General features: G+C 38.1%; 1 long non-coding RNA gene across 1 annotated transcript; it reads right to left on the reverse strand.

The window, feature by feature from the left end:
- Positions 1–359: 359 nt before the first annotated feature.
- Positions 360–1,636, reverse strand: LOC117272997 (uncharacterized). Its single transcript, XR_004510885.2, has 2 exons — positions 1,418–1,636; positions 360–812 (listed from the first exon to the last, which is right to left on the reverse strand). It is a non-coding gene; the product is annotated as an uncharacterized lncRNA (long non-coding RNA).
- Positions 1,637–12,407: the final 10,771 nt, after the last annotated feature.

A 12,407-nucleotide genomic window follows, 5' to 3' on the forward strand; every position in this document is an offset into this window, starting at 1 on the left:
GGACGGGTCAAATGACCTACCCAAAAGTTACTTGGGCTGAGATGGACTGGGTCAAGATGGGCTAAAATTTGGATCATAGCCCAACCCGCCCAACTCTTACCAAACTTTAATTAATATATGTTATTTTCTTATTAATTGTATAATTACTAAATAAGATTTTTTTTCTTTTGTTATGGTCATATGTAACTTATCAAACAAAAAAAATTATTTCTAAGATATTTTAGCAAAGTTATCCATGGATTAATTTGGACTAAAAATTAACCCAACTTTAAATGGATTGGATCAAGATGAGCTGAATTAAATAAATATACAGGTCAATAACCACGGTCATTGCCCTATGAAATATCATGGTCTCAAGATGAACATAAATTCTATGCATTGACATTATAAAAAAATATTTACACAATTAGGCATAGGCCGCATAGGCGGGTGTAGGATTAAAATCTTATATTCTTATGTGTTTAAACTATAGGCGCAAAACATAACATTTATACTGAGCTGTATCAAGAATCTGGAAAACCTAATTAACATGAAACCAAGAAAATAAAGAAGAAAGGTCCGGGCAGTATGTATTGGTTGGAGTAATACCAGTAGAGAGACCAAAGAAGAAATCCAAACAAGAAAGAAAGTGCTGAAGAAGGAATCAGCAAGAACAGCAGCAATCACAGGAACAAAATTGACAGAGCCATTCATAACATTGGAAACTTGAGCAGCATCAATACTATTCAATACTCATTCCAAATTCCTTTATTAGGTGCACTGTCAGGTTGCTCATCCACCCTGCTGCTGCTATGTTCATCCCGCCGTTGTTGCTATAATTGTTGATAACATAATAATTTTGTTAGAATCAAAATAATCATGTGTCATGTGCGGAAGCTAGCAAAAGCAAATCTTCAACGACGATAAATCAGACAACAAAGAGAAATATATTAAAATAGACATAAACATTTAATGTGATTCGGTTAATTAACCTACGTCCACAGGCAAGATGAGCAATTCACTGTATAAAAGAGAGTACAAAATATTTGAGAGAATAACATCACAAAGAAACAAACACAAATGACAGGCTAATATTCGTCCCGAAATTCTCCCCCTAAATAAGACTCTCAAACCCCCATATGACTATATTGTAAATATTGTTGAATAAGAATGATGGATTGCACCTTTTCCTCCAAGAAATAGGATTAGCCAAATATGAGAGATTTATAATTTTCAATCTCAAAAAAGAAAAACTCAATTATGATAAATATATTGTCATTTATAAGAAAACTAAATATAATAAAAAAATCAGGACAAACACATAACAAACTTAAACTTTTAGACGAGACGATCAGCAAATTCAACACCAAGATGTTCATTTGAGCTCAATATAAAAGTCACATATATACATAATATTGGAAGATTTGAGAAAGATTACCTATTGTAAAAGGGAAAGTGATCCAGCCTCCTTGTTTTCCATGTCCAGCGGCAGAGCTCGTCAATTGTGCCTCTCCATCTATCACCGAAGCTGAACTTTCCATCACTAAGCTCTCTAGTCTTTTCCCGTATATAGGAAACTGATGATTTCTAATAAATGCTATTGTTTTCATTTTATAGCATTCTAAAGAAAAGCTTGAGAGCTTTGTTTTTCTTCACGATCTTCCCTTTTTAATAAATAAATCGGTTAAGGGTCATATTTGCATCTGTACTTTTTAAAAAGAGTTATATTTGCGCTTTGTTATACTTTTTTGATATATTTATCCTTACCGTTATACTTAAGGATTATATTTACTCCTCTACTCTTCAAAAATGATTACATTTGTCATTCGTTATACTTTAGGATCATATTTACCCTTCTACTCTTCAAAAAGGGTCATATTTGCCCTTCGTTATACTTTCTTGACATATTTATCCTTAAAATTATACTTTAGGATTATATTTGCCCCTCATCCGTTAGATTGTCATGTCCCACTTTTATTTTCCTACATAGCGCCTATGTGAATTTCTTTTTCTTCCAATTTAAATATGGTCACCTATTTAAGATAATTTAATCCGCCCACCCAATTTAAATAAGACACACTAAGTAAAATAAATGGAAATCCTAACCCCCCCCCCCCCCCACCACCACCACCACCACTCGTCCATCTCTCTTCTCCGGGTCAGCTCCATGTTTTTCGGAGAGCGAGAAAATTTTGGACAGTGAGTGAATGAAACTTTAGTGTTATCTCTAATTGATTTATTTAATTATTTCACCTTTGTCTATGTTAATTTATTTCCCTTTAATACTTAGGAGTTAGGAGACATGAATCACTCAATGATCTTTTGAAGTGTTTGTAGAGATACGACTCTGTAAAGTCTAAACTGGGTCAATTGACCATGATTGATCAACGAAAAGCAATTTTATGATACGGCATTTACGAAGATTGTGCGAAATACAATAGTGATATAGTAGCGGCAACATATTGGCAAACAATAACTTTAAACTCAAAATCAGTAATCTAATACAACTCATAATTATTGCAGTAACCAAAGTAAATTACGAGAAGTTGCACAACAATGGAGTTAATGAAGTCTTATTTAAATTGGGTGGGCGGGGTTAAATTATCTTAAATAGGTGACCATATTTAAATTGGAAGAAAAAAAATCCACATAGGCGCCATGTAGGAAAACAAAGGTGGGACATAGCGATCTAACGGATGAGGGACAAATATGATCCTAAAGTATAATTGTAACAATAAATATGCCAATAAGGTATAACGAAGGGCAAATATAACTCTTTTTGAAGAGTTGAGGGGTAAATATGATCCTCAAGTATAACGAAGGGCAAATGTAACCCTTTTTGAAGAGTAGAGGAGTAAATATGATCCTAAAGTATAACAGTAAGGATAAATATATCAAAAAGTATAACGAAGGGCAAATATAACCCTTTTTGAAGAATACATGGGCAAATATGACCCTTAACCGTAAATAAATTATTATTAACATAAAAGTAGAGGTAGATAAGAGAGAATATCTTAACTAACCTCATCTTTTTTTGAGGGGGCAAAATAATCATGATTTCCATTGTAGGTATTACTTCTTTTCATTAGTTCACTTACTCTTCCTTTATAAATATAAATAAAAAGGTGGGATACTAGCCGTTGGAGAAAATTGCTTTGAAGTTATCTTTGTGGCTATATTTCAAAGACCAAATGATAAATGTATTAGTCATTCTAGAAGCCTATGATAAGTGGCAAAAGAAGTATACAAAGTGGCAATTCATCTGACACGTTTTTGTCATGCAAAACAAAGCTTCATGCAAAACAAAGTTTCATGCAAATGAGGCTATAAATAGCCATTGTCAACCTCTCCTTTTAATCATTATCAATTAGGAAGATAGAAGAAATACTTCTATGGTCATTACTATGTACATCATATCATTATGACATAGCAGGGCCCGGTCCTATGTACCGTGTTCATTTGTAGGAAGCCTGTCCAAATTGTGTCAAATGGGCCCACCGGCCCAAAAGGACATTCAATCATCATATGTGCTAAATGTTGCATCTTTGAGGGTAGAAAGGTCATTTGGCGAACTGATGTTTGGGAAAGAAAGGTGAAAATGAAGTAAGAGAGAATATTGAGGGTTTTATCACTTTTAGTTTTCTTGTCCCGTTTTCTAAAAAGAAAAAACAACAACAAAAAAAAAAAGATTTCACACTTTCTTATCATTTTTCAAAAAAGAGAAAAAAATAGTTTTCCCAAATTAGTTGCATTTTTGAAAGCTTTCTCCCATATCCAATCCTCCCAAACTACGCATGCCTGATTCTCGTCTTTTAGGGCGGGATACGTAGGCAACCCACATAGGATCCGGTCTTCCTCCTCTTCCTAGTGAGTCTCAAGTTCTTGGCATCGGAGGTTGTAGCCAGGTCTTGCATGTCTTGCCACTTTTGGCTACAACGGTCTTTTTTGTAAAACAGGGCTATTTTCTCAAAGTGGCTTGTTAACCTATGTCTTAGAGTCCTAACTCCATAACAAGATGTTCTCTCAGTTTAAGGTCCATTCCTGTTGAATTTGCATGTCTAGCCACTTCTGCTCATATCGGCCATTTTGCAAAATGGGGTCATTTTTGTAAAAGTGGTTCAGTAACCCGTGCCTTAAAATATTGAGTACACAACTAGGTATCCTATTACGTTAAGGTCCGTCTTTGTTGAGTTTGCATCTCTAGCCACGTTTGGTCATATCGGTCATTTCTGCAAAATAGGTTATTTCTGCAAAGTAAAATTGAGGGTCATGATTATTGGGAGTTTGAAGTCATATAAGCCTTAGTGAGGTATTTCCATGTCTTAGAGGTCACATTTGTTGAGTTTGCACTAATAGCCACCCTTGGCCATATAGGTCATTTTGTAAAACAATAGCTCAATCATATCTTGTGTGTGTCTAATAGGAAGTGATGTGTCATATAGTGTCTTGAGTCACTAAATGTGTTCTCTTCATTCATGTATGGACCCACTAATTCGATCTAAAGTGCTGATGGTAGTGAAAATTCCGAGGAAGTTGGTCGGATGATGGAAACTGTTTTCACTATTAGAACAACAGGAGCTAATGAATAAGTTGGGCACCCTCAATTCGCTTCTTGATATCACACCTCATCCGGATTTAGTGGAGGCGATGTTGACCTATTGGGACCCGCATAATATAGTTTTCAGATTTGGAGAGTGTGAAATGACTCCTACCCTGTCAAAAATGTCTGGTCTCACTCATCTAAGTTACACAGGAAAAAATATGATAGTTCCCCGAGATCACTCTAGAACAAAATTCCTTTGCAATTTGGGCCTTAAAGACAACAAGCATTTGGGATGCCTCGAGCAGTCTTGGATATCTTTGGATTATTTGTTTGCTAGATTTGGTCCTCGCGGTGACTTAAATGTCTTTTGGGATGAGTTTTGCACAACCAACGCAAAATGGCAAAGACGTCGCAATAAAGATTTTAGCCTTGCTTTGTTGGGTATGTTGGTGTTTCCTTTGGACGAGAGGCATATTAGCACTCACCTACAATCAGTAGTGATTGCCTTATTTCATGAGAAACAACGCAAAACTGTTACCGTTGTAGCGCCCCTCTTTCTCGCGAAATCAGGATTTCGACACGTGACAACTCTTTTAAAGGAAGGTGTTAAAAGAGAGAGTCGCCACCTAACGGGTTTGAGGTGCGTTAGGGCACCTATTTGCAAATAACTCTGGTTTAACCAGTTTGCGTCACCAAAGATCGGGTAAGGGCTCAAATTACCTTGAAGAGAAGGTGTTAGGCACTCTTCGAGGTCCACAATTGTGGGTCCCGGCCGAACTTGAATTATATGAATTAGTCAAATAGTCAGAGAGAAAAACAAGAAGTTTAAAAAAAATCATTATTAGAAAGTCCTTGAGTAAACACGGATAATTGGTTTAAAGACAAGATGGGGGATCCTAAGTTTTTTAGCCTAATGGATCACCCCGTGCAATATAAATAATACTGCGTAACTCCCTCGAGGTGGGGTGTTACTCGTATTATTCAGCGGGCACAGACTATCATCCCATGCTACCCGATTACTATCTTTAAGTTTTTACCTAAAGCGCACTAGTTGATTCTAAACCGTGCCCTATGCGTGCACTACCTGTCCCATGCCTATGGACCAGGAGGCGGTTGGACCTCTATTTTGGATGGTTTATAGACTTAGCCTAGGCTGCTCAAAAATAATAAAACTAGGCGACATACAAAACAAGTTGAACTTCATGTAAAAGCAATTAAGGGCTCAAGTTAGCCTCCACATTTAGACAACAAATGCACGCGAACAAATTTTCACATTAAACGTTAGACAATTTCAAGATTGAGGCAAATTAAAGCCATTAGGCCCTATATACATGGCTTCTATGTGACCTTGGGATTCGAACATGCAGGCAGTTTCAGATGCAAGATGCCACCTTTATAGGCGTGATTTCTGAACAACTATACATTTTAGGGAATCTGGTATTGCGAGCTGATTGTTGAAATTACAGATTACAAGTGGTTAAACCTATAGACATGATTTTTAGGTGATTCGCGCAGTAGTTGGCAGTGATAACTATGGAAAATACTCAGAATTACCCAATTTGATCTTATAGGCATGCTTTCTAATAGCGGCAGAGTTAAGCAATGAAACAGTATTTGAAAGTTCAATATTAACACATTAAGCGAGTGGTATTACCCTATAAGCAGCATTTCTAACGATACATAGGAGCAGAATATGTTTGAGCAAATTAACACCTATAGGCAGGATATCTAACAACACATGGTAGCAGAACATGTTTGAGCAAATTAAACACCTATAGGCAGGATTTTTACTCGTTTCAAGCAAACATTATAATAGACCCATTTTTTCAATTTTACTAACACCCCAATTGTTATTACAACATTATTACAGGCCCAATGAATGAAATAAATTACAAAGTTATAAAACAACTATAATGGGCCTAAGACAGGCCCAAAGTGTACCCAGCCCAGCCAGGCCTTCAATTACATATCCAACAGGCTTCACCACAGCCCAGAAGTCATAGCCAATCAAACCCAGAAAAATAATTTTCATTTACACAAAATAGCCAAAACCTAGTAGCCAGAGCTGATCAACAGCCATTTACAAAAACCAATTGGTTTATTCAATAGGTGAAAAAGGAGGGGCAGAGTTGAACAATTAGGACAAAGTGGCCCAAAGAACCTTTAGACCCTAGTGTGCCAGAGTTCACAAGGGTCTCAAAATGGACCCCGAGCAATGCTCACACTAGGGAGGATGATAGAGAAGATTTAGGGGAGGAGGGCCTTGGCTTTCAGCCGGCCCAGAATTAGACTCATAACAAGAAACAATCAATGAAAAAAGTAATAGGTTGGGAAAAGTATTTGAAAACACTATAAGATAATCACATAATGAACTCAAGAAGCAAACTAACACATTGGGCAGGGTGTCATATGATAAGAAACAAAGAGCCTGGGATTGCAAAATCAACAGGCAAGGGCATTAGACTAGTAAAACCAAGTAATGCAACCAGTGTAGAACTTAAAGGATCAGATTATACCAAACTCAGGATTACACAGTATAATATAGACAGGATTAGATATCATAGAGGGTATCAGTCAAGGAGGATTAGTTTAAAGGATAACAGGTTGTTAAAGGTGCAGAATTGGACATGGCAAGAACACATAGAGTGGCAACCATAGTCATAGGAGCATACTACACTTAGAGTAAGGTCTTAAACAAGTTAAGGCATGCTAATAAGATCAATTAATCACTAGAAGTTCAGAATTAGGCAGAGAACATGGATTAAACCATATAATCAAGGCAGAACATTCGAATTATCAACAACACCAAACTAAACATGCTTCATTCTGTCTAAGTTAACTAAGTTAGGTGCAAAGACATTATTAGGCTAGCAATTATAGGCAGAATCACACATAAAGAGAGTCAAGGGAATACATTAAGTCGTACTGTTTCAAAGAAACATGCTAGCATAAGATAATAAACATTGTGAGGGTTTAGAAACTAACCAGTGATTGTTCAATAAATAAGAAAAGAACAGCAGTAAGGATCCAGAGTCTTAAATGTGTCAAGTTCCCAAGGGTTTCAAGAACCCAGGGTAGTGCTCACACCCAAGAGATGGTCAGAAAAGTAGAAATCCGATGGCCTTGGCTTTCAGCCGAACAAGAGCCAAACAAAACAGAATAGAAAACAAATACATAGTAGAAACCTCAATTTTTAGTGAGAGTTTTTAGTGACTTTTTGTCTGTTCAAAAAGGAGAAAGGGAATGGGTTTATATAGTGGTAAAAATTAGCACATAAGTAAGGAAATACAAACAATCAGACCATAAAAGGAAAGAAGAACGCATAAATCAATTTAAAATCAAATTACGAGAATAAGCCGGTAAACCCTAATTTTTTTAGGAAAAATAAATATCAACGGAATATACACAGAAGCGGTAGAATATGATGAATATAGACACAAATAATACTCAAAATTAGAGAATCAAACCAATTTTGGTTCGATTTGAAGAGATCGGTAAACCCTAATTTTTTTAGGAAAAATAAGAATCAACAAAAATGCACAAATATTCGTACTCATAATAGAACAAAGGATGAACATAGACAGAATAGCAGAAAGATCAGTGATTTGAACCTAGTTTGGTTCGATCTTGTGGAGATCTGCTTGCCATGTTTAGGCAAGCAGTATAAGAGAGTAACCAATACCCGGAGGAGGTCATATATGGCAAGTAGAATCCATAGAATCCCATATTAGACGGGATTATGAGAGGATTTAGGGGGCGACGGCTAGGGTTCTTAGGAGGGAGAAGGGAGGTCAGGGATATTAGAGAGGCGGACGGGGGAGAATGAGATTAGTGTTGGGGTTTGTTTTAGTTTAAAGGGGAGGGTTTCATATGGGTCGTTGATCTCAGAGATCAACGGCCACGATTAAAGGGTAGTTGGGTCGGGTTATTAGAAATGGGTCACGACCGGGTTAGGGGTTGGGTTAATTTGGTTTGGGCGGGGGGTAGTTTGGGCTAGTGTATTAGGCTTTGGGCCTTTGTTTGGTCCGAAAATAAGTTCAAGAGTAGGCTAGTTTTTAAATACTCAATATTTTAGCAAACAAATAATTTATAAAAGTAATTAATAAATAAATAAAATATTACTTGTGCACTAAAATGATTAAAAATAATAACTTACATTATAAAAATAAAAAGTTATTTTTTTGCATAAATAATGTAATTATACATGAATATAGGCTATTATTGCAAAAATATACAATCAGCCTAAAATGCAAATGTAATTATAAAAGATGTAGTAAAATATTTAAAAACATACATGTTGGTGTAAATGATAAGTTTGGATGATTAAATCATCATAAAAATAATTTGAAGGATAATTATTGGATATTTATACAATAAAATGCAGAAAGAAATTGATTTAAAGCCTTTAAAAATTATGAAAAATTATTTTAAAAAAGCTTGTATATGTTTATAAACTAAATGATAATGCAAATATACTATTTTGAAAGTGTATATATATTTTAAAAATATGATGAGAAAATTGGGTATCAACAATTGCCCCTTTTTACCCGGGAATGATGAAAGAGTTGTCGGATAAAGAAATGATGACCGATTTTGACCGAATGGGGTGATTTGAAAAATGGAGTCCAAAATCCGGTTTCTGAGTTGTCTACATATCCCTGATTTTACGGGAATCAAGCCGTGTGTAATTCTCGATCCAGCGGCGAACTGAGTCGATGGAGTTGTTGTAGGAATAGATAGGTTCTTCTAGATAGGACGACATCGGAGTTGTGAATGAATGAACCTTAGAACGGTTATGGGTATTTGAACGGTCATCAAGTGGAAATGGGTAACGGGTGGTGGTTGGCTGTATTTGAGGTAGTTACAGGGTGTGAATATTGAACGGAAACTGGAGCGAAGATTGCTCCCGTTGGGAGAACGGTTACCTCTTGGATTACTTGCTCCAAATGAACAACAATACTATGTACCTCCTGGAGCGAAGCCTCATTCAACACTTTCATCAATGCGTTCCTATGTACCTCAGAATTCTGCAGTAGTGATAGAATGGATATCTGAGCAGGAGTTTGGTTAAAATGATCAACCACAGAATTCTCCTTTGCTTGCACCTTTCTCCAATGATCCTTCGGGCTGGTTTCAATGATAGGCTGCCTAGAAGCGGCTTCTTTACTTGTTCCCCCCAAATGCTCGGGCGTGTAAACCCTACCAGTTCTGGTCATACCTTGTGCTGCATCAGTTTCTTCCATTTTCCCCTTTCCTTTACTTCTCGCTTCTGCAGTATAGTCACAGGGCACAGTATTGGAATTAAAGGATGGTATGGGTGCTACCGTTACGGTGAATATTGTGGTCACTTCTACTTCGAACGGAGTTGGCGTGGCTGAGGGCATTGTTACTTCAACATCGAACGGAGTCGGTGCGGCTACCTCAACTTCAATTGGTGACTGTATCTGTACTACAATAGGCATGAGAGTGACTGGAGGCATTTTGGGATCATCCTCTTCTCGAATGAGCCCAATTGACCCCTCTGGGTCCCATTCTTCATCAGTTTCTATCACATTTACCCCCTCGCCTCTATGATTCGGGAGGGGATTGTTGCGGACGTTAGGTGCAATCTCTTTTGCGTGTATAACTTTGGTATCAATCAGCGTCTGGATCTTATCTTTCAGAGTGCGGCATTCATCAATAGTGTGACCATTCATGCCCGAATGGTAGGCACATGTCTTATTCGGATTGACCCATTGAGAGGAATTTCCCATGGCGACAACGGGAATGGGAGTGATATAACCGGCAGTTTTCAATCTCTCATACAACTGGTTAATAGGTTCGGTAATAGGAGTGTATTGTCTGGGCGGCCTATGGTCGAAATTTGGCCTGGGTGTTTGGTAGTTTTGGCAGGCTGGTGGTGAGTGGTAATATGCTGGCTGAGTATTGTAAGTGTGGTAGGCGGTAGCGGGTTATTGATATCTAGGAGGTGAAGGCTGATATATGGGTGGAGGTGTTTGGTATGTGAGAGGAGACTTCAGACCTTAGGCTACCATCATAGTCCCTACTTCCTTATTTTTAGATATACCCCCCCCCCCCCCCCCGCGACTGCAAGGCTTTGTTCGTAGCCTGGAGTGTCTCGAAATTTGTTGCCATCCCGCTTTTGATTCCCTCTTCTATTCTTTCTCCCAATTTGATGATATCGGAGAATTTATGATTTTCAATAACCATCAACATCTCATAATATTACGGATCCTGGGCCCGTACAAAGAATTTGTTCATTTGTTCTTCTTCCAATGATGGCCTTACTTTTGCAGCCTCTGATCTCCACCGAGTAGCATACTCGCGGAAAGTTTCTGTCGGCTTCTTCTTAAGATTCTGGATATAGAAAACGTATGGTGCATTCTCTGTGTTGAATCTAAACCGATCCATAAAATCTCACGCCATGTTTACCCAATTAATTCACTTCTTTGGATTTTGACTGATGTACCAGGATAGGGCGTCTCCAGTGAGGCTCCTCATGAACAGCTTCATGCGGATTCTTTCATCTTTACCAACCCCTACGAACATGTCGCAATACGCCCTTAGATGTACCTTTAGATCACATGTCCCGTCGAACATTTCGAACTTAGGAGGTTTGTAACCCTCTGGCAGTTCTACGTCCTGTTAAATACATAAATCCTCATAGTTCAATCCTTCGATGCCTTTACCACCTTCAATACCTTGGACTCGACTTTTAAGCTTCTTATGTTCTTCAGCCATGTTCTTGATGAGCAGGCCCTTCTCGGCGGATTCCGGTGTATATGGGGTTTGTTGTGAAGTGTGGGGTAAGGTTTCCACGTATATGGGGTTACTTTGGTGGACTCTAGGGATTTGGGTGTAGTGGTGATCATTGGTTGTGTTTTGGGGATCAGGAGTAGGTTGTGGTGCATTTTGAGGAGTGTGGTAGGTGGTAATTTGTGGGTACTGGGTTGGATGATGATGATGCTATGGAGGAGTTGGTACTGGTGGAGGATTAGGGTTTTGGGGAGGCATGGCGTATTGATGAGGTGCGGGAGGATTTTGCGGGTGCTGGTTTTGTGTGTTTTGAGGAGGTGTTGGGTTTTGGGCATTTTGTTGGTGATGTCGGGAACATTCAGGGTAAGGGAAAGGTTTGCCAAGTTACGGACTTGCTCAAGTTCCCCTTGTTACTCCAGTATCTTTTGCTCTAACCGTAAAACCAAGTCATTCTGCGCTGGAGTACTTCGACCATCTGAAGTTTCGATATTCTCGGTGTGCGCAGCGTTGTGTTTCCTGATACCACTCATATCATACATCTTAGCTTTTCCTTTATTCTTGGGATCACTTGGAGGAGGAGGAGGTGGATGACCTCTAGATCTGGTATGATATGATGATGATACCAGTATGTACGAACCAACCTTAGGGGATGGGAATAAACAAAGAAAAGAAGAAAAACAAAAGGTAAACAAGTCAGTAAGGAGTATTAAAAGGATATTTACGATATTTAAACACGTATTGCGGAATTATAATTTCACGTCCTAATTTGGGGACCTCATCGTGCCCGAGGTAGGCCTAGCGACATATAGCTTTGGAGAAAACTCAATGCCGATAACTGAGTCATTTCATTAATATGATAAATAGACAAAATCTCTACTAAAACGACAATAATTATAAAGAGTCACTAGTGGCATTTGCCTTATTACAATTAAATTCTAAAACGAATCTAGAAAACATCATTCCTAACCTACTCGGTCCCAGAGGGACCTTCTCCAAGCTTGGCCTTCTTAGCCCCGTCAATCAGATTCCCCATGTCGTGCATGTCCAACAGCAGATACGCCCTTGCTAGATGTCCTCCTTCATTGCCCTCTGCGTTCTGACAATCCGAGACCCTTTTCCTCATCTTTCC

Source organism: Nicotiana tomentosiformis, chromosome 11, assembly GCF_000390325.3.
Source record: "Nicotiana tomentosiformis chromosome 11, ASM39032v3, whole genome shotgun sequence".
In the NCBI taxonomy this organism is placed as follows: Eukaryota; Viridiplantae; Streptophyta; class Magnoliopsida; order Solanales; family Solanaceae; genus Nicotiana; species Nicotiana tomentosiformis.